This window comes from Cynocephalus volans, chromosome 8, assembly GCF_027409185.1.
Source record: "Cynocephalus volans isolate mCynVol1 chromosome 8, mCynVol1.pri, whole genome shotgun sequence".
Taxonomy (NCBI): domain Eukaryota; kingdom Metazoa; phylum Chordata; class Mammalia; order Dermoptera; family Cynocephalidae; genus Cynocephalus; species Cynocephalus volans.
The window spans coordinates 123,972,017-123,994,721 of record NC_084467.1 but is presented as its reverse complement, the minus strand read 5'-3'; the positions used below and the strand labels follow the sequence as shown (position 1 = coordinate 123,994,721).

The 22,705-nt window shown below is 37.8% G+C and overlaps 1 pseudogene; it reads right to left on the bottom strand.

Moving 5' to 3' along the window:
• Positions 1–22,705, bottom strand: part of LOC134384376 (flavin-containing monooxygenase 5-like) — a 108,507-nt pseudogene that overhangs the window by 47,946 nt on the left and 37,856 nt on the right.

The window sequence follows — 22,705 nt, the reverse complement described above, 5'->3', positions numbered from 1 at the left end:
TTCAACATAATATAATGCTGGCCCACTCCATTGGTTGGACCATCCATTGATTGGTGAACAGGAAGTAGCAAGTACCCTAGATGCTTTGGTAAGACTCATGTGTGCCAGAGGGTGGGGGATAAACTCATGAAATATTGGTGAAGGTTTTGAGGACTAGGAGTCCAAAGCATGTCAGGATATCCCTTCTGCAATAAAAGTCAAGTTGCTGCACTTCATATCATCTACTACTAAAAAAAAAGCATAATGCTTTTGGGGGGGCTTTTTTTAAATTTTGGAGGCAACAGATACTACGTTCAAGTATGCTTTCTTGATCTATTTTCCAAGCAGCCCATAAGGCTGCTACTTTTGAGTTATGCCTGAAGTCTGTTGTATCCTTGTCTGGTTTTGGTATCAGGATAACACTGGCCTCATACAATGAGTTTGGAAGAATTCCCTTCTTTTCAATTTTTTGGAACAGTTGGAAAAAAATTGATATTATTTCTTCTTAAAATTCTTGATAGAATTCAGGAGTGAAGCTATCAGGTTCTGGGCTTTTCTTTTTTATTACTGATTCAATCTCCTAACTTGTTATTGGTCTGTTCAGATTTTCTATTTCTTTATAGTTTAATCATGGTAGGTTGTATATATTTACTAATTATCCATTTTTTCTTGGTTTTCCAATTTGTTGACATATAATTATTCATAACAGTCTCTTATGATCCTTTGTATTTCTTTGGCATCAGTTGTAATATCTTCTTTTTAATCTCCAATTTTATTTATTTGGATCTTTTTCTTAGTCTAGCAAAAGGTTTGTTGATTTTGTTTATCTTTTCAAAAAACCAACTCTTTTCTGTTGATATTTTGTATTGATTTTTTAGTCTCTATTTTATTTATTTCTGCTCCAATCTTTATTATTTCTTTCCTTCTACTAATTTTGGGTTTATTTTATTTATTTATTTATTATTATTATTTTTTACATTGGGCTAGTGGGGACCCAGGTAAGAGTCTAAAGATAGAATGTCATTATTTAAAGCTTTTTATTTTCTATTTTATTTTTTTTATTGGTTATGAATATTCATGAGATACAAAGCTGATTGTCACCCCTCGTGCCCATGATGTGAGGACCAGATTCATACTGGCAGCATACCCCTTACCACAAATTGTATTTGTACCCCGTGTCTCCCATCCAATTATCTCTAACCTCCTTCTCTCTCCCCCTTTCCCCTCCACTCCACTTTGTAGCCCAAGGAATGTTCTCTCCCTCTGCAAGTCCAATGCACTACTGTGGCCTTTCTTTCCTTCCTTCTCTCTTAGCTCCCACATATGAGTGAGTACATGTGGTATTTATCCCTCTGTGCTTTGCTTATGTCACTCAAGGTAAGTTTCTCCAGGCTCAACCATGTTGTTGCAAATGGAAGTATTTGATTCTCTTTTATGGCACAGTAGTATTCCATGGTGTATATATATCATATTTTCCTTATCCAATCATCCATCAATGGACATTTAGGTTGGTTCCATGTCTTGGCTATTGTAAACAGAGCTGCGATGAACATGGGAGTGCAGGTATACCTTTGACATTATGATTTCCATTCCTCTCGGTATATACCCAGAAGTGGGATTGCTGGATCATATGGAAGATCTATGTGTGGTTGTTTGAGAAAACTCCATACTGTTTTCCATAGTGGTTGTACGAATTTACAGTCCCACCAACAGTGCAGTAGTGTTCCATTTTCTCCACACCTTCGCCAGCATTTGTTATTCACCGTCATTTTGATTATAGCCAGTCTAACTGCAGTGAGGTGGTATCTCAATGTAGTTTTAATTTGCATTGCCCTGATGACTAATGATGTTGAGCATTTTTTCATGTCTCTGTCAGCCATTTGTATGTCTTCCTTTGAAAAATGTCTATTCAGCTCCTTTGCCCAGTTTTAAATTGGGTTATTAGTTTTTTTTTTTACTGTATAATTGCTTGAGTTCCTTGTATATTATGGATGTTAATCCCTTGTCAGATGCACAATTAGCAAAAATTTTCTCCCATTCTGTAGGTTGTCATTTCACTCTGTTGATTATTTCCTTTGCTGTGCAAAAACTTTTTAGTTTGATATAGTCCCATTTGTTTATTTTTTCTTTTGCTGCTTGTGCTTTCAGGCTCATGTTCATAAAGTCTGTGCCCTGACCTAACTGCTAAAGTGTTTCAGCTATATTTTCCCTAAGTAATTTTAAAGTTTGGGGTCTTATACCTAGGTCTTTAATCCATTTAAAGTTGATTTTAGCATGTGGTGAGAGGTGCATATCTAGTTTCATTCTTCTGCATATGGATATCCAGTTTTCTCAGCACCACTTGTTGAAGAGGCAGTCTTATCCCCAATGTAGATTTTTGTTGCCTTTGTCCAATATCAGTTGGCTGTAAGCCTGAGGGGTGATTTCTGGGTTCTCAATTCTACTCCACTGGTCTGAATGTCTATTTTTATACCAGTACCATGCTGTTTTGGTTACAACAGCTTTGTAGTATAATTTGAAGTCAGGCAAAGCTATGCCTCTAGGTTTGTTTTTGTTTTTTTTGCTCAAGATTGCTTTGGGTATATGGGGTCTTTTGTTTTTCCATATGAAAGGTAAGATTGTTTTTCCATTTCTGTGAAGAATGACATTGGTATTTTGATGGGGATTGCATTGAATCTGTAGATCGCTTTGGGTAGTATAGACATTTTCACAATGTTAATTCTTCTAATCCAAGAGCATAGTATATCTTTCCATCTTTTTGTGTCTGCTTTAATTTCTTTCAGAAGTGATTTGTAGTTTTCATTGTAGAGGTCTTTCACCTCCCTAGGTATCATATTTTTTGGGGGGACAATTGTAAATGGGCTCACTTTCTTTATTTCTCTTTCTGTTAATTCATTATTTCAGTATGTAAACACTACTGATTTGGGGGCATTTATTTTGTATCCTGCAACATTTCTGAAGTTGTCAGCCAGCTCCAGGAGTTTTTCGATAGAGTCTTTAGGTTTTTCTATATATAGTATCATGTCATCTGCAAATAAGGAAAGTTTGACTTCATCTTTTCCAATCTGTATTCCCTTTCTTTCTTTCTCTTGCCTGATTGCTTTGGCTAGTACCCCAAGTACTACATGAAGTAGAAGTGATGAGAGTGGATATCCTTGTCTTATTCCTGTCCTTAAAGGGAAGGCTTTCAATTTTTCCCCATTCAGAATAATACTGGCAGTGGGCTTGTCATAAATGGCTTTCATTGCGTTAAGATATTTTCCTTCTATACCTAATTTGTTGAGAGTCTTTATCATGAAAGAATGTTGAATTTTCTCAAATGCTTTTTCAGCATCTATTGAGATAGTCATATGGTCTTTGTCCTTGAGCTTGTTGATGTACCACATATGTTGACTTTTGTGTATTGAACCATCCTTGCATCCCTGGGATGAATCCCACTTGATCAAAATGTATATTTTTAAAATATGTTGCTGTATTCTAATTGCTAACATTTAGTTGAGCATTTTAGCATCTAGGTTCATCAAGGATATTTGCCTATAATTTTCTTTTTCTGTTGTGTCTTTATCTGGTTTTGGTATCAGAGTTATGTTGGCCTCATAGACTAAGTTTGTGAGAGTAGCGTCTGTTTCAATTGTTTGGAATAGTTTCAAGAGAATTGGTATTAACTCCTCTTTAAAAGTTTTATGGAATTCAGCTGTAAAGCCATCCAGACCCCTACTTTTTCTTGTTGGAAGATTGCTAATTACCACTTCAATCTCCTTGCTTGTTATTGATCTGTTCAGGTTTTCTATCTCTTCTTGGTTCAGTCTTAATAGTATGCATGTGTCTAGAAATTTATCCATATCTTCCAGATTTTTGTATTTGTTGTCATACAGTTGTTTATAATAGTCTCTAATAATTCTTTGTGTTTCTGTGGTATCAGTTGTACTGTCTCCCTTTTCATTTCTGATTTTTGTTATTTAGGTCTTCTCTCTTCTTTTTTTTTTTTTTTTTGTTAACCTAGCTAATAGTTTGTCTATTTTATTTATCTTCTCAAAAAACCAATTTCTTGTTTTGTTGATCTTTTCTATTGTTTTTTGGATCTCTATTTCATTTAGTTCTGCTCTGATCTTAATTATTTCTTTCCATCTACTACCTTTAAGTTTGGATTGTTATTGTTTTTCAAGTTCTTTGAGGCATGGTGTTAGGTCATTTATTTGAAGTCTTTCCATTCTTTTGAGATTAACATTTACTGCAATAAATTTGCCTCTTAGTACTACTTTTGCAGTATCCTACAAGTTTTGGTATGATGTATCTTTATTTTCATTAGTTTCTAGAAATTTTTTGATTTCCTGTTTAATTTCTTCTTGGACCCATAGGTCATTCAGGAGCCTATTATTTAGTTTCCATGTATTTGTATAGTTTCCAGAGTTTTGCTTATTATTAATTTCCAATTTTAGTCCATTGTGGTCTGAAAAGATACTTGGAATGATTTCTATTTTATAAATTGCTGAGACTAGATTTTTGACCTAATACATGGTCTTTCCTGGGGAATGTTCCTTGAACTGATGAGAAGAAAATACATTCTTTAGCTGTTGGGTGAAATGTTCTGTGTATATCTGCCAGGTCCGGTTGGTTTATCATGTAGTTTAAATCCTGTGTCTCTTCATTGATTTGTTGCCTAGAAGATCTGTCCCATTCTGAGAGAGGGGTGTTCAGGTCACCCACTATTAATGTATTAGGGCCTATTTCTTTCTTTGGGTCTAAGAGTGTTTTCTTTATGTATATGGGTACTCCAGTATTGGGTGCATATATACTTATGATATGTCTTCTAGCTGGATCGATCCTTTTATCATTTTATAGTGGCCTTCTTTGTCTCTTTTTATGTTTTGTGTTTTAAAGTCTATTTTATCCAATATAAGAATAGCTACTCCTGCTTGTTTTTGGTTTCCCTTTGCATGGTATATCTTTTTCCATCCCTTCACTTTTAGTCTGTGTGTATCTCTATATATAAGATGGGTCTCTTGAAGACAGCACATACTTGGGTCTGGCTTTTTAATCTGATCAGTCAATTGGTGCCTTTTAAATAGGGAGTTTAATCCATTTACATTTAGGGTGGTTATTGATAGATATTGTTTAATTCCTGTCATTTAATTGCTTTTTGTTTAGATGTTTTAGATATCTTTTGATCCTTACTTCCCCTTTTATTTCTCTTCTTCAATGTTAGTTGGATATTTGAGGTGGCATGATTTAGCTTCTTGTTCTTTCTCAGTGGCATTTTTGTTTTAACAGCAAGTTTTGCTCTTTCTTATGTATCTATGGTAGTAACATTCATTATTCAGATTCCAGATGAAGGACTCCCTTGAGATTTTCTTGTAGCACTGGTCTTGTGGTAGTGAACTCCCACAATTTTTGTTTGTCTGGGAAATGCACTATTTCTCCCTCATTTCTGAAGGAGAGCCTTGCTGGGTAAAGAATTCTTGGCTGGCAATTTTTTTCTTTTAGTGTTTTGAAACACTTTCTTCTGGCCTGCAGGGTTTCAGTTGAGAAGTCTGCTGTTAGTCTGATAGGGGTTCCCTTACAGGTGACTTGATGCTTTTCTCTTGCAGCTTTAGAATTCTCTCTTTGTCTTTGAGCTTTGCCAATTTGTAATTTGTAATACAAATCTGTAAATACTATAATGTGTCTCGGAGAGGGTCTTTTTGGATTCAATCTGTTTGGGGATCTTCGAGCTTTCTCGATCTGAAGGTCTGCATCTCTCCCTCCCCCTGGGAAGTTCTCTGTTGTTATTTCCTTGAATAGGATTTCAATACCTTTTCCCTTCTCCTCCCCTTCTGGAATACCCACAATTCAGATGTTAGAGTGCTTGAGGTTGTCTGCTGTCTCTCTTAGATTATCCTCATTATTTTTATTTCTTTTTTCCTTTTTTTTTTTTTTTTTGTCTGCCTGGGTTATTTCAAAAAGGCCATCTTCGAGATCTGAAATTCTTTCTTCTGCTTGCTCTAGCCTGCTGCTTAAGCTTTCTGTTGTGTGTTTTATTTCAATAAGTGAATCTTTCATTTCTAGGAGTTCTGCTACATTCTTTTTTAAGGTATTAATCTCTTTGTTAATTTCCTCTTTCATATTCTGGATATTTTTTCTTGTTTCCTTGTGTTCTCTAATTGAATCTTCCTTTATTTCTTCAAGCTTTCTTAAGATCATTGCTTGGAATTCTTTTTCAGACATTTCAAGGATTCTCTGTTATGTGAAGTCTGGAATTTGAGCATTACTGTATTCCTTTGGTGGTGTCACATCTTCTTGTTTGTTTGTAGTTCTAGTATTTTTTTCATTGATGTTTGGTCATCTGGTAGAAGACTTGCTTCTTCTGTTACTCTGGGGTTGGCTATGAGGATAAAGACTTCCTCCTCTATTTTCAGGCTCTTCCTATATCAATGTAGTCAAGTAAGTGGCTGGTTGCATGTAGAATGGCCCTGGCTGCTACTGTGGTGGTGAAATGTCCTTGTGGTGACAGAAGGTGTGGCAGTATCTATATTACACCACCTTGGCTCTTTTTCTAGCTTTCTGTGGCTGTAAACTGAGTTCCTGGTGCTGTGCAGGTCATAGCTCACCTTGGTGCCTGCTGGGTTATTTATACTTCTCTTCCCCCTCAGGGCCCTAGACTGAATGGACTCTGGTGCCATGCGCATCTTGGCCCACCACCACGGCTGCTGGGCTGTGTGTGCTTCCCTCTGGGCCTTAGACTGAGCCCTGGTGCTGGTGCCAGTGCTAGTGCCACAAGGGTTTGGTCTTGGCTCACTTTGGTGGCTGCCAGGCTATGCGTACTTCCCTCCCTATTTTATTCTTTCTTTTCTAGTTTCTTAAGGTGCAATGTTCAGTTGTTTATTTGATATCTTTCTTTCTTTCTTTTTTTTGATGTAGGTGTTTACTGTTATAAACTTTGCCTTTAAAACTGCTTTTGCTGTATTCCATAGATTTTGATATGCTGCGTTTCCATTTTCATTTGTCTGAAAAAATTTAAAAATTTCCCTTTTAATTTCTTCATTAACCCTCTATTTGTTCAGGAGCATGTTGTTTAATTTCCATGGATTTGTAAAGTTTCTCCTGTTATTTATTTCTAGTTTGATACTATTGTGATAAGAAAAGATAATTGATATGATTTTGATCTTCTTAAATTTGTTAAAACAAGAGCATTTGTAATCTTTATTAAATTTGCATGAGAAATATTGAAGTGATACTGATTACTTTTGAATAAATTTTTATAGAAATGCAGAAATATTAAATGCATATGACAGAACTTTATATTGAATACAAACAGGAAAATATTTCAGTATCTTGACAGCTAGGACGTGGTGGGTCTAAAATAGACTTTTAGGTTATTTTGTTGTTGGGAAACTGTACAAGAGTATTTGTTTTGGGGCTAGATAGAAAATATATTAAAATTTATATACAGTAATTACTATATGAGTAATAGAAATAAGTCAGGAGGAAAGGAAAATGGGTAGAGCTGTTAGACAGGGAAATTTTATAGGAGCAGGAGAATTAAGGCAAGAAGTAGAAGGAGAAACAATGAGAAAAAGTAGTATTAGGTATGAGTAAGAATAGAGCTAACAAGTTTTTTTTTTTTTTTTTAACATGGCTTACTGTTTATTGCTCTCTTGGCATGAAGAGAGCATCTCCAGCTTCTTGAGATGGCCTTCAAAGCCCTTTTTGTTCTTTTTTTTTTTTAAATTTTATTTTGTCGATATACATTGTGGCTGATTATTGTTGCCCATCACCAAAGCCTCCCTCCCCCCGCCACCAATGTCCCCTCTGCTTGTCGTATCAACTTCAAGTAATTGTGGTTGTTATATCTTCTTCCCCCCCTGGTTTTTTTTTTTTTTGTGTGTGTGTGTGTGTGTGAATTTATATATTAATTTTTAGCTCCCACCAATAAGTGAGAACATGTGGTATTTCTCTTTCTGTGCCTGACTCGTTTCACTTAATGTAATTCTCTCAAGGTCCATCCATGTTGTTGCAAATGGCAGTATTTCACTTGTTTTTATAGCTGAGTAGTATTCCATTGTGTAGATGTACCACATTTTCTGTATCCACTCATCTGATGATGGACATTTGGGCTGGTTCCAACTCTTGGCTATTGTAAAGAGTGCTGCGATGAACATTGGGGAACAGGTATACCTTGGGCCAGAGCCACCACCCCCTGAGAAAATGGAGGCAGCCCCGGGAGCGGTGAGTGGCCCGGTGGGGCAGGCGGAAGCCAGGCAGGCGTCTGCCCCTCAAGCAGGGCCGGGCCGGGCGTCACTCACAGGGCTGTGCCAGGTCGGGCGGCTCCCTCTCTGCCTCTGGTTTGTCGCCGTCCCTGTTCACGGCCGCCACTGCCTCGGGCTGCTCGCTTGGTCCTGCGGCGCGGCTCGGGCGCTCCCAGGAATCTTCTTTTATGCCGGCCTGAAACCTCGAATCCTGAATAGGGCATCTGGCTGCCTTCAGCGCGGCCCCGGCCTCCGGGATCCTGGCTGCATCAATAGCAGCCCCGGCGCTGTGTTCCCTGTTTCGAGACTCACTTTTGCAGCTAAGAAACAGTTCTTTTCCTGCTCCACACTTCAAAGCTGTTGCCTGTAAATGAGGCAGCCTCTCCTGCCAAGGGCAAAGTGGCGGTCAGCCCCCATGACTGGCCACCAGCAGCGGTCCTCCCTTAAGAGACGGCAAGAGGAAGGTCCACAAGTTTCCCGGCTGCCTAAGGCCCAGTGGCCGCCTTTTCCACCTCACCTACTCCGCACCAACCGCCGCAGCCACCGCCATCTTAGGATCCTCCCAGCAAGTTCTCAGAGCTAACAAGTTTTAAGTCCCCAGTGTTGACTTCAGTGTAGATACCTGCAGAGTCTTGTAGCTGATCTCTCCCTATGTCAGTCCATTTTCCTTTCTGCTAAGTCATTCTGTCAAAATACTTCTGATTATGTCATTCCCCTGCCCCAGACCTTTAGTGAAGCATTGTTGCCTTGATCACAAAGTCTAAGCATGGGGCCATTCTCTTCATGGCCTGGCTTCAGCCTTCCCACTCAGCTTTGTCTCAGAATAAAATGATTGAATCCTTGAGAGAAGGGTTCATGCTTTAATTGCCTTTATGTCCACAAAGAGGATGGATTCAATGTGTATTTCTCATTAGGATTTGAATTGGATATAAAATATTGTCACTGGTATAAAAATTATTATTTGTACAGTAGGAATCCCAAGAGGCTAGATTTAAAATCTCTATGGGCAGGGGCTACTTCTGTCTTGTTTTCTTCTATGATTCCAGTGCCTGATACATAGTAGGTACTCAAAATTCTTATTGAATGAATGACTGAGAATCTTAGGAAGGTACTGCTTTGATCTTAATTTTATGGAAGGGGGTAATGAGAAGGTGAAAAGTGGCCTCTTAATCTGTGACTGACTCTTGGGAATACTTATAGCTTCAGGACGTTCAGTTTGGGCTATGAAACTCTCTCTCTCTCGTTCTCTCTCTCTCTCTCTCTCTCGTTCTCTCTCTCTCATGTGGGATCTTCTTTAATTGCTTGGTTGATGGAATTAGGACTCCCTAATTAAGACTTCTTCACAGAGTCATGGGAATTCCAAGTCTTCCCGAAATAAAGAGACCAGTATTCCTAAGGAAACTAAGGGTTCTACAGGCAGTAATAGAAGGCAGGTTGAGGTTGTGACATTATTACTGAGAATTTAGCACAACTTAGCACATTCGGACTTTCATTTGGGATATTCCTCCAAAGATTACCCTTATTACTATCCTTTCTGAATAAATCCTGAATTTACTTCTTCTTACTGCTTCCCATCCCCATGTGTTAAAAACAGCAAACTAACAAACAACAAACACAATATTAGAGGAGCTCATTCCTAAGCCTAACAAAACTCATCCTAAGTAGACCCTAGAGAAATGGCATGATCGACAGTTCAAAAAACCTACTTCCCAGAAAATGTTTGGGAGTATTCTTGAAAAACACATTGGTGTAGCTTGAAGATTTATGTGAATTGTGAATTAATCTGTATAAGAAATGTCTGAATTGCATGTTATTTCACTGCTGCAGCCACATGAGTTTAATCTAATCTAATGAATCCCAGTTGCCTGCTTTCATTCATTTAACCAATCTATCTCATTTTTAGCCTAAAATTATCCCATAAAAGTAATAAGGGAGAAAACAAAAAGCAGAAGAGAAGTGAAGACACTTTTAAGCCAAAATGACACCGAGGAAAGGGTTTGGTTGCAATGGAGGATGAACATCCTCATGGGTTTGATGATCCGCTCACTCTGGGTCAGGATGGCTTTCCTGGCTCCATCCCATTTTTCTGGTCCCTGCAAATGATACTGATGTGGAGTGTATGGGCCGCAAAAACCCTCCTTGGCCAGCTTGGGATCTGAGAAGGAGAGAGCAAGTTGGGCTTCACTCCTATTTCAGAGGCAATTTCATCCTTATACTTTGCATATGGCACTTTGCAAGCAACCCAGGGACTTCTCAAGAATCTAAAATCAGAAGGAAACAAATAGAAACCCTGTGCCAGATTCTGCTCACTATTTTCACCTTCAGGTACTGTTTCCCTTCCTTATATTACATGGAACTTGGTAGATGGAGAAGCTTAGCTGAATTAAGCCTTTTCATTATGCATATGAGCTGGATGCAATACAATAACTTTGTGTTCAGTCCCATGTGCTAGTTTACAAACATGCCTTCTATCTTCTAATCATTGCTGAAGTTATCAGATAGTCACAGAAATGTTTACATGAATTTTTGGTATCTTAATGAACATTCTTCTTTTCTAGCTTCTGTATTTTGTTTTTGGCCATTTGACATTTTTTTCCAAAGTTGGTTGTTACTGCATCATATTAAGTCACTTTGTTCACCAGATGTTGACTAATGAATTATGAAAAGTGTAGGTCGGGTGAGAGAAATCAGACTCCCATGTTGTACCCAGCTCAGCATAGAAGTATAATTAGCTTGTTTTAAAATTTCTTTGAAATATAATATGTATTTCTCCAATCAGTTACCATATGTTCCTAAAATGTGGGTTTTCAGTGTACAGTAATTTGATATGTGTAAGGAGTTTCAGGCAGTTCTTCTTAATTTTGATCTTTGAGTAAAATTTTTCACTGAGGTTAACTCTACCTAAAGGTTTCTCAACTCACTCAAATTTTTCTGAATAATTTTGTTTACTAATTACTCATATTATTTTGCCTGAGCTCAGCCCTTCAAAATAATAAATTTGTCCTTTCTTCATTTGTTTCCTAATGGATGTCATTTATAAGACCAGAACTTCTTGGTAGCCAGGCATGCACCAAGCATGCATTTTGTTACCCTCTTTGCTTTGCTTCTCTACACAGTTACCAGATAACAGAACTGAGGTTACTGGCATCCTACATCCACGTATTGCCACTGACAATTAATAAGCATGGTGGTAATTATTGATGATGTCAAATGTAAATAGGCAGTCTCTTAAAATCTTGTTAGGCTCTGATTTCTCAGTGACAAAAATATAAGACCATGTATCATTATCATTTGAAAAATTGATTTGGTTTCCTTGTAGTTAAATATCTTGCTGTTTTCCCAGGTTGATGCTCTCCTATTTGATTTCAGCTTGCATGTCATTCACTGAGAGTAATTTCTTCAGCCCCGGAAAAGAAAATCCAGAATCTGAAGAAGACTCTTTGGACAAAGAACCTAATCAAGGGAAATGAGTTTAGGAAGAAGGTGATAGCACAATAGGTAATGTCAATTTGTGGGAACTTCCCCTAGAGGAGAATTTCCTAGACTCCTGCTCTCTGTCATAATAATGAAACAAAAATGATGATTTTCTTATGTGGAGCAGATTATTTGGATTTTTTCTCAATTTAAAAAATCTTGTGCCTTGGAATTCTAAGTATTTACCCTGATATCTTTTGTGTATATGGTGTGCATTGTTTTAGAATCTTTTTGAATATCTCAAAAATCCAGATACCCTTTTGTGCTCACATATTTTTGTTATGATTCACACTTTCAAAATAACCTTCTTAAGTCTTGGAACTAAATGTGCAATCCCTCAGTGCCAGGATTTTTATTTTTATTTTTACGGGACATACAATAGTGAAATGTTCTAATCCAAAAAAAGGAAAAAAAGGATTTTGATAAAAAGGAAGAAAATTAAAAAAAAAAAAGAAGGGTGTCGGGTGGACAGGTTATAGTAGAAAGAAAAGCATTGTTGGAAAGGGCAATTTGAGAGATGCAGAACAGCGCTAAGGGAGTGAAAGCTGTGTGGTCTTTGTTTCTACTAGTTATGTGATCTTGGACAAGTTAACTTCTGACACTTTTGTTTCCTATCTATAAAATGAGGATGATAATATCTATTTCAAGATTGTGAGAATTTAGTAAGATAACTATGTAAGTCTAGAACCTACTGCAGTGTCTGGCTAGCGTCAACCTCTGGCCTTATCTCCTACTGCTCACCTATCTACACATAAAGTGACCTTGTCTTTAGAAAGCTTTCCATGACACTGCACCTCACCCTTTCCTCCCAGGTAGAGGAAGTGGGTTTGCCTCTTTGGTCTTTCCATAGTGACTGTGCACAGTGCTATCATATGCCTATCTTTATCAGAGTACATTGTAATTGGTTACTTGTCTATTCATCCCAACTGGACTTTAGGGTGTAAAAGAAAATTACAACAAATTTAGTTGAAGATCTCAATTGGCTGTTTTGCAATTCTAGAACCTGGCAATACATTATTACATAAAAATAGAATAAGTGTTCCATTGAGCCAAGCAGAGGAGGTTGGTTTTACAGAGAGAAAAAGGCTGAAGAAAGCAGAAACAAAGAACAAAAATCAGATTGGTCATTTCAAAGTTATTTTCCTTGTATGGTGGAGACAGGAAGACAGAACAATAGAAAAATAACATCAGGTTACTTCAGACTATGTCTTTTGTGTAAGAATTAAAGCAGAGGGGGCCGGCCAGTGGCTCACTCAGGAGAGTGTGGTGCTGATGGCACCAGGGCCATGTGTTCGGATCCCTTATAGGGATGGCCGGTTGGCTCACTGGGTGAGCGTGGTGCTGACAGCATCAAGTCAGGGGTTAAGATCCCCTTACCCGTCATCTTTAAAAAAAAAAAAAAAAAGAAAGAAAGAAAAAAGAATTAAAGCAGAGGGAACTTTATTGTCATACCTATGGAAGATGTAAACTGGCCTGTTTTGGGAATTGGCTGTTATCTTTCTCCTGACTTCTCAGAAGATCAGACCACAGCCTAAGTGACATGGAAATTAGCAGGGGTGACTCCATTTTGATTTTTAGTCTGGTCTTCCTATACAGGAACAGTCTGAAACAATGCCCTCCTATAATTTTTATTTAACAGTTCTCCCCTTTTGGTCAGGCTCTTACCTAGGCAAGAGTGTGACCAAAATTTAGGCATTAGTGCCACTATCAGTTACCACCATTCTTGGTTCCCAGTCTCAGCATGCCGTTCATAGGTTGTGTATTCATTATCATGCATTTCCTTATAGTTTGGTTGTTTCAGCCCGTTTGACTATTTGACAAGAGAGCATTTGACATTCAATGGATGACTGCAAGAAAACTTTTAAAACTTTGGAGAGAATACAGTGCGCCAGGGAGGTTACTGTTATGACTATCTGGAGGATAATACCCAGAATCTAGAGTATGCTCCTTAGCCAGGGTCCTCATAAACCAAACCAACTAAAATTGAGCAGATCAAAGAACAAGTCAGATGAGGAGTCTACCTGTTTTAACCAAGTATCCTGTTCATTAATCTTTTGTGACTGTCTCTACAATACTGTATGTGTTTATCCATGTGCAGCAAGAAGCGTTACCAGCTGCACAGATTTCTCCCTGTTCAGTTAGTAGGTAATCTAGCATCCCATGACTAGGTTGAAGCAGAGTGATAATTTGCAGGCTACCCACAGAAGATACTTATTTTAAAACTTTGACTACAGCACCATCCTTTAAAGTGAAAGAGGAAGACAAGTAAGGAATTACATTGAATCTATAGATAAAGTTAAGAAAAACTGACATCTTGGCAATATTGAGTCTCCTATCTGTGAACATGCAGTATCTCTCCCTTTATTTAGTTTGATTTTTTCCATTGGGTTTTTGTAATTTTCATCATATAGATCTTGTACATACTTTGTTAGATTTATGCCCAAGTATTTCATTTTTGGGGATGCTAATGTAAATGTTATTGTGTTATTAATTTCAAATTCCACTTCTTCATTGCTGGTATATAGGAAAGCAATTGACTTTTGTATATTAACCTTGTATCTTGCTACCTTGCTGTAACCACTTATCAGTTCCAGGAATTTTGGGGGGCCTATTCTTTTAGATTTTATACATAGACACTCATGTCATCTGTGGAAAAAGACAGTTTTCTTTCTTTCTTCCCAATCAGAATACATCTTATTTCCTATTCTTGTCTTATTACATTAGGTAGAACTTCCAGTATGAAATTATGAGAGAGGACATTTTTTGCCTTGTTCCTTATCTTAGTGGAAACTCTTCTAGTTTCTCACTTTTAAGTAAAATTTTAACTATTGGTTTTTTTGTAGATATTCTTTATTAAGTTGAGGAAGTTCCCCTCTATTCCTACTTTACTAAGAGTTTTTATCATGAATGGATGTTGTATTTTGTCAAATGCATTTTCTGCATCTATTAATATTATCATATGATTTTTTGTCTTTAGACTATTGGTGTGATGGGTTGCATTAATTGATTTTTAGATGTTGAACCAGCTCTGCCTACTTGGTCAACAAATATTGTTCAGGTGAGCATTTTATTCCCAACACTATACTTGGCAATTGGCCATACACTGATGTTACTGTAATTTCAGTTAACAGTGTCAAGAAGGTTGTAGTTATGTATGAAACTGATGGACCACTCTTCAACTTTGTAGGTTAAAATCCAAATATTAATTCATGGTGGCCTTTTGCCAAGCTTGGGGTAGTGCTGCATGCACAGAGCTCTACAAATATTGTAAACTAACTTCTTTCTAAGAAGTAATGGTTCTTTTCTTTTCTTTCTTTCTTTTTTTATTTTGTGTCTGGTTGGTATGGGAATTTGAACCCTTGACCTTGGTGTTATAACACCGTGCTCTAACCAACTGAGCTAACTGGCAAGCCAGGAGCAATGGTTCTTGATATTTTACTTGTGATTGTAAGAGAAAATAAAACTGAGGTGACAACATCTCTTCACCCTACCTGCTAACAACATACACAGAACAAAAAATAAATCATCTTCCCATCTCCCTATATGTAGACTAAGTCTTGTGTTTGGGGCATATATTAAAATATATTATCTTGCAACATTCATGATCTTATCTTTCTTTAGGGTGCTTGAGGAAGTTATGGCATTTTCTTTATACAGGAGCTACATGTTTGTACATTTTAAATATATAGTTACTGCTAGTGTTAAACAAGGGTTTAAGAGAAATTAACAGTTATATCACTATCTGACCTCAGAAAATTTTAAGAGTAATTCTTTGATATCTTTTTCAGTTTAATTTTTGTTTATTGGTCTAGCCATATTTTTTAGTCTTTCTTGTGACAATTTTTGCAATTCATATTTCTTAGAAAATTACCATCCTTAATTAAGATTTAGAGTATATAATGCATAAGAGTAGTTGCACAAATTTGATCTTTTCTGTATCTATTCTTATTCCTTTTCCTCTCGATTTTGTTTGTTCTTCTTTATATAGAGGAACTTTATTCTTAGAATATCCAATATTTTATTTAATATATCTCTTAGAGTCTACATTTAAGTTTCCATTCCTAGGGATATTTATGTTTGGCATTTTTGGCATCTGTGAAGATTTCTGTATTTTGGTTGTTTTTCCTCCATCTAGTTAGTGAGCTTGTAGAAGTGGAGCCACTCTGGCTCGTTACTGTGGTAGCCAAGTGCCCAGGACAGTACCTAGCATCTAACTATTATTGCCATTATAATCAAATAGTCACTGAACATACATAATGAAAAATTTAGAAAGTATAGAAGGATGGTGTATTAGTCTGTTTTGTGTTGCTATAACAGAAATACCTGAGACCGGGTAATATATAAAGAACAGAGGTTTATTTGGCTTACAATTCTGGGACAGCTGCATCTGGCACAGGCCTCAGGCTGCTTCTACTCATGGCAGAAAGTGGCAGGCAGTTGGTGGGTACAAGCAGATCACATGGTAAGAAGAAGCAAGAGAGAGAGAAAGAGGAAGTGCCAGGGTCTTTTTAAACGACCAGCTCTCGCAGGAACTAATAGAGCGAGAACTCATTCATTAAACCAGCCTCCAACACCCCATCTCCCAACCAGGAGCTGCAAGGAACCGGGAGGAACTTCTCCCTGCAGGAAAAAGGTAAGTAAGAAGACTTCAGCATCTCTCATCATCACCTTGGACACCTACCATCCTCATCAGTGGGGACTCTGGAAGTCCTCACAGGCACTAAATCCAGCTGAGGGAGTGTTGCCAAACCCTAATTCAGCTGCCTGCCCCATATAAAAACACTGGCTTGGCTCACCATAATCTGTTACAGAACCCAGGGCATTCAGCTCGTGGCTGAGGCTTGCCATAATCTTGTTACCCCAGGGCATTCAGCTCCTGGCTTAGGCTCACCAAAATTTTGTTACTGAACCTTAGTCTGGCTGACTTCCCCAAACCCAAACAAATCACCCAAAAGTCAAATGTTAGTGAAAATGGAAATCAGCTTTTATTCAGGAATACTCGTGACCTGAGGAGAGATATTAGGGTAACTCATCTCTCCAGTAAACCTGGAGAATTGTCAGACTAAAACCACAGCAAAGACTCAGATTTACTGAGGGGTTTTTAAAGAGGGGATTGAGGGAATGGAACATGGGAAATAGAAACCAGGAGGGAGGGGGAAATGAGCTGTGGGGAGCTCTATGCAAGGAGCCAGGTGCAAGGTCTTGCAAAGGCTCCATCTGGTTTCTCTTCCCATTCTTGATGTTATCTTGGAGTCCTGGTTCAGGGTAGAGACAGCATAGCTCTGTTGATGTCTTCCTTTGTTTCTCAGAGTCTGGATTGAATATGTTTTATGGAAAGTCTGCAGCTCCAGGCTGACTGGAAAATAACTTTACATTAATGTAAATAATGTTATCTTGCCCTGTAACCAAGGTTCACAATATCAAATAACCCTGGGAAAAGAGAGAACTCAAAGAAATGCATGATAAGAAAAAAACTATGTTACCTGCCCCCCCCTTTTTTTCTAAAACCCATGTGGTTTTAGATCCCAGCATGGCTTCAGTCCTGCTCACTCTGACAGAGGTTGCCTGAAGTCCACGTGGTTGTGCTCTCCCAGAGGAAATGATTCTGTTCCCCACCCTCTTTGGCTCACAAGGCTACTGTGCCATCTTGGAACTGGAACTGCTGGAGTGTGTCTTATCCTGGGGGTGAGTGATACTTTTTCATCCCAGAGACTAAGCTGCCATTTAACTGACTTACTACTCTGCTTGGAGGTAGGGTCCAAACCTTCAGAGCACCCCTTCTTCCCCAGAGTTGGGCCAGTGCTGTGCTCATCCACCCGCAGGGTCAGAGTCCCAGCTATAACCCAGCCCAAAGAGCCCAAGCTACCAGGGGGACTCAGAGCCACAGATCCTGGCACTGTGGACAATTGACATCCAACCCCCCCCCCGGACAGTGAACCTATACCTCAAGATCAAGGTACCACAATAAGTTTGTGAGACACTGAGCCCAAGATCCCAGCTCTGCAGTCACTCTGAGCACTTTCTCCTGAAACCCAGCACCATTACAGCTGATATAGGTTGGGGAAGACCCAACACCAAGAGCAATCCCCTTCACAAAATTGCCTTATTGTGGGAAAAATCAGAAAAGGAGGACTCCAAAAGCCCTTACCACTGAAGACATCGGCAGCCTACAATGGCACCTTTACTACCAATTTCAACAGCCTAGGGCACTGAGATATACACAGGATCTGTGCAGAAAAAGAACCACTACACCCCTTTCATCCATCACACTAAGACCCAACAGTGGGTGAAAGACTCTGTCTATGAAAGCCACTCTGTAAAGTTTGGAAGAGGCAATTGTTTCACTTGATGTACAGACATTAACATAGGGACACAAGAAACATGAAAAAGCATGGAAATATGACACCACCAAAGGAACACAATAACATGTCAGTGACAGACCCCAAAGAAAAGGAAATCAATGAACTGCTGGAAAAGGAATTCAAAATAATGATCTTAAGAAAACTCAATGAGATGCAAGAGAATACAGATAGATAGTTCAATGAAATCAGGGAAGCATTTCATGACATGAATGAGAAATTTAGCAAAATGATAGATATCATAAAAAAAGAGTGAAGCACCTGCAGCTGAAGAATTCAATAAATGTAATACAAAATACAATAGAGAGCCTCAACAGCAGAGTAGAGTAAGCAGAAGAAAGGATCTCTGAACATGAAGATAGGCCATTTGAAATTACCCAATTAGAGAAGGAAAAAAAAGAAGAAGAAGAAACAAAAGTGAAGAAAACCTACAGGAACTGTGGGACGTGGTTGAGTGAACTTTTATCCCAGGGATGCAAGGATGGCTCATCATACACAAATCAATAAATATGATATATCATCACATCAAAAGAATGAAGGGAAAAAAACCATATGATCACTTCAGTAGATGCAATTTTTTTTATATAAAATCCAACACACTTCATGATAAAAATACTCAACAAATTAGGTATAGAAGGAATGTACCTCAACGCAATAAAGGACTTATATGACAACCCACAGTTAATATCATATTGAATGAACAAAACTTGGAGGCTTTTTCTCTAAGATCCAGAACAAAACAAGGATGCTGACTTTCCCCACCCTTATTCAACATAGCACTGGAAGTTCTAGCCAGTGCAATAAGGCAAGAGAGAGTAATAAAGGGTCTTCAAATCAGAAAGGAGGAAGTCAAATCATCCCTATTTTCAGATTAAGTGATCATATACATAGAAAACTCTGAAGACTCCACCAAAAAATTACTACAACTAATAAATAAATTCACTACAGCGGCAGGATTTAAAATCAACACATAAAAATCAATAGCTTTCCTATGTGCCAATAACAAAATTGCTGAAGAAGAAATAAACCATTTTCAATAGCTAAAGAAGACACAAATCAATGGAAAGATATTCCATTTTCATGGGTTGGAAGAATTAACTTTATCGAATATAGACATTCGATGCAATCCCTATCAAAATACCAATGACATTCTTCACAGATATAGAAAAAACAATTTTAAAATTTGTATGGAAGCACAAAAGACTCTGTATGGCTAAAACAATCTTTAACAAAAAGAGCAAAGTTGGAGACATCATACTTCCTGACTTCTAAGCATACCATAAACTGTAGTAACCAAAACAGCATGGTGCTGGCATAAAAATACACAAATAGACCGAAGGAATAGATTAAGGGGCCCAGAAATAAACCCGTGCACTTAAAACCAACTGATTTTTGACAGAAATGCCAAGAATATACAATGAGGAAAGGAGAGCCTCTTCAATAAATGGTACTGGAAAAACTGGTTATCCACAAGTAGAAGATTGAAACTAGACCCCTATCTCTCACCATACACAAACATCAACTTGAAATGGATTAAAGGCCTAAATTTAAGACCTGAAACTATGAAACTACTAGAAGAAAACATTGGGGAAATGCTACATGAAATGGGAGTGGGCAGTGATTTTTGAGTGAGACTACAAAGGTGCAGGCAACCAAAGGAAAAATACACAAATGGGACTACATCAAACTAAAGAGCTTCTGCACACCTAGGGACACTATCAAGAAAGTGAAGAGACAGCCTACATGATGGGAGAAAGTGTTTGCAAACTATGTATCAGACAAGGGGCTAATATCCAGAAATCTAAGGATCTTAAACAATTCAACAGCAAACAACAAATAACCCAATTTAAAAAATGGACAAAGGACCTGAACAAACATGTTTCAAAAGAAGACATGCAAATGGCCAAATTGAATGTGAAAAAATGCTCACCATCACTAATCAGAGAAATGCAAATTAAAACCACAATGAAATACAGTCTCACTCCAGTTAGAATGGCTATTATCAACAAGTCAGAAAATAGCAAAAGCTGGGGAGGGTGTAGAGAAAAGGGAACCCTCCTACATTGTTGGTGAGAATGTGAATTGGTATAGCCATTATGGAAAACAGAATGGGGGTTCCTCAGTGAACTAAAAATAGATCTACCTTATGACCCAGCTATCTCACTACTGAGTATACACCCAAAGAAAATGAAATCAATACATCAAAAAGACACCTCCACTCCCATGTTCATGGCAACACTATTCACAATAGCTAAGAGATGGAATCAACCTAAATGCCCATCAACAGATGAATGGATTAAAAAACTGTGGTAAATATATGCAATGGAATACTTCTCAGCTATAGAAAAAATGATATACAGTCATTTGCAGCAACAGAGATGAAACAGAAGACCATCATGTTAAATGAAGTAAGTCAGGCAGAGAAAGACGAATACCACATGATCTCACTCATATGTGGAAGCTAAAAAATACCCTAAAAAACAGAAAGCAGCTCTCATAGAAGTAGAGTAGAATAATGGCTACCAGAGGCCAGGAGGGGAGAAGAGGTGGGGGTGGGGGGAAGGGGGAAGTGAATGATTAAAGGGTACGAAGTTATGCTACCTGCCCTGAATCAACATACATACAATATAGAGTATGCATGTATTGAGACAACACACTGTACCCCGTGACTGTGTACAAATAAATGTTAAAATTTAAAAAAGGAAGGTATAAAAGGATACAACTTCAAATGTAAGCCACCTAGTTCTTCCCTTTGGAGATCATCACAGTTACTAGTTTCTTGGGTAATGAGTATTCCTATATAATTTTATGTACTCCTTTTGTCCTTTCACAAATTTTAGCATACTCTACACATTGTGCATTACTTTTTCACCTATTTATATCTTTTGGACTTGATAGAGATGAGGGAGTTATATTCTCCTAGAAAAATGGGGTAGACTTCAGAAAGAAGCTCAGTTTGGAGACCTTAAAACTGTGATTGATTAAAGCTTTAATATTTGATTGGTCTGGAAGTTTTGAACATCTGGAGAACAAATCTATTTATCAATGCATGAGAGTAACCAGAAAAGCTCTGAGATTTGTCCGAGATTTCATCAAGTTCTAGTTGATAGGATATGTTTAATGGCTCATGGGTGCAAAAGAATAAACTTGTTTTCCACTTGTACCATACGATGGCAAGCTAATCAGATAAATAGGTGCATCTGTTAATCAATTCTTTCTTGTTGAATATTTAGCTGTTTCCAGGTCTTTACTCTCACAAACAATGCATAGGTCATTCTCTTTTCAGGCAACCATTTCATACAGTGCATCTTTAGATAAATTCCTAAAAGATTATTGGGTTGAAGGGCACTTTTTGAAAAAATTTTGCTAAAACTCTTTATAATAAAGTTGTACCATAGTATCCTCATGCCAACAAGCATAAAGATGCCCATTTTTCTATATTCTTGCTAGCCCAGGGCATTATTAAATTTTTTACCTTGGAAATATGCTCAGTAAAAGAAATAATACATAGTTTAAAAAACTTTTTTGTTGAAGTATAATGCACATGCAGAAAAGTACACATATCAGCTCAGTAAATTTTTATAACTAAACACCCCTGTGCAATTAAAACCCAGATCAAGAAACAGAAAATTATCAATACCCCATGTCTTCCCTTATAACTACCACCTTCCATGCACTGTAACCAGTATCTGGACTTCTAATAACACAAATTCACTTAAGCTGTGTATAGAAGTACATAAATGGAACCATATGGTATATATTCTCTTGTGTTTAGCTTCTTTCACTCAACATAAAAAATGGGAGTAACTGTAAATCATTAATTCTCATTGCTGTATAGTGTTGGCAGTGTGTGAATATATGACAATTTGTTTATTCATTCTACTTTTGATTTTTTAATTATAGATTTCGCCTTTATGAAAGTTGTTATGAACATTCTTGACAGGGCTTGGATATGTTGTCCTCCCCAAAGCTTGTGTCAAAATCTGATCCCCAACTTGGCAATGTTGGGAGTGGTTTGGGTCATGGGGGGTGGATTTCTCATGAATAGATTAATGCCCTGGGCGGTTAGTGAGTGAGTTCTTGCTCTACACAGTTCCCTCGAGAGTTGGTAATTTAAAGGACCTGATGCCTACCCCCCCACCCCCACTTGCTTCCTCTCACCATGTGATCTTGCACCCACCAGCTGTCTGCCACTTTCTGCCATGAGTAGAAGCAGCCCGAGTCCCACACTGGAGGCAGCTGTCCCAGAACTGTGAGCCAAATAAACCTCTTTACTTTATAAATTACTCAGTTTCAGGTATTCTATTACAGCAACACAAAAATGGACTAATATAATTCTACTACTTGTCTTTGGTCAATACGAAATTTATATACTTCTTTTGGCTATATATCTAGGAGTGGAATTTCTGGTACTTTGTGTGCACATGAATATATCCTTTGTATATATTCTTTAGTAATACTGCAAGTTTTCCAAAGAGGTTGTACCAATTTACCTTCCCAGTGGTAGTATATGAGAGTCCTGGCTGCTCCATTGTTTCAGCACTTGACGTTTTCCATTTTTCTGCAATAACCATTCTGGGGGTGTATAATAGCATTTTATTTGGCTTTAATTTGCATTTCCCTGGTGACTGATGATGTAGAGCACCTTCTCCTTAGTCTGTTGGCTTT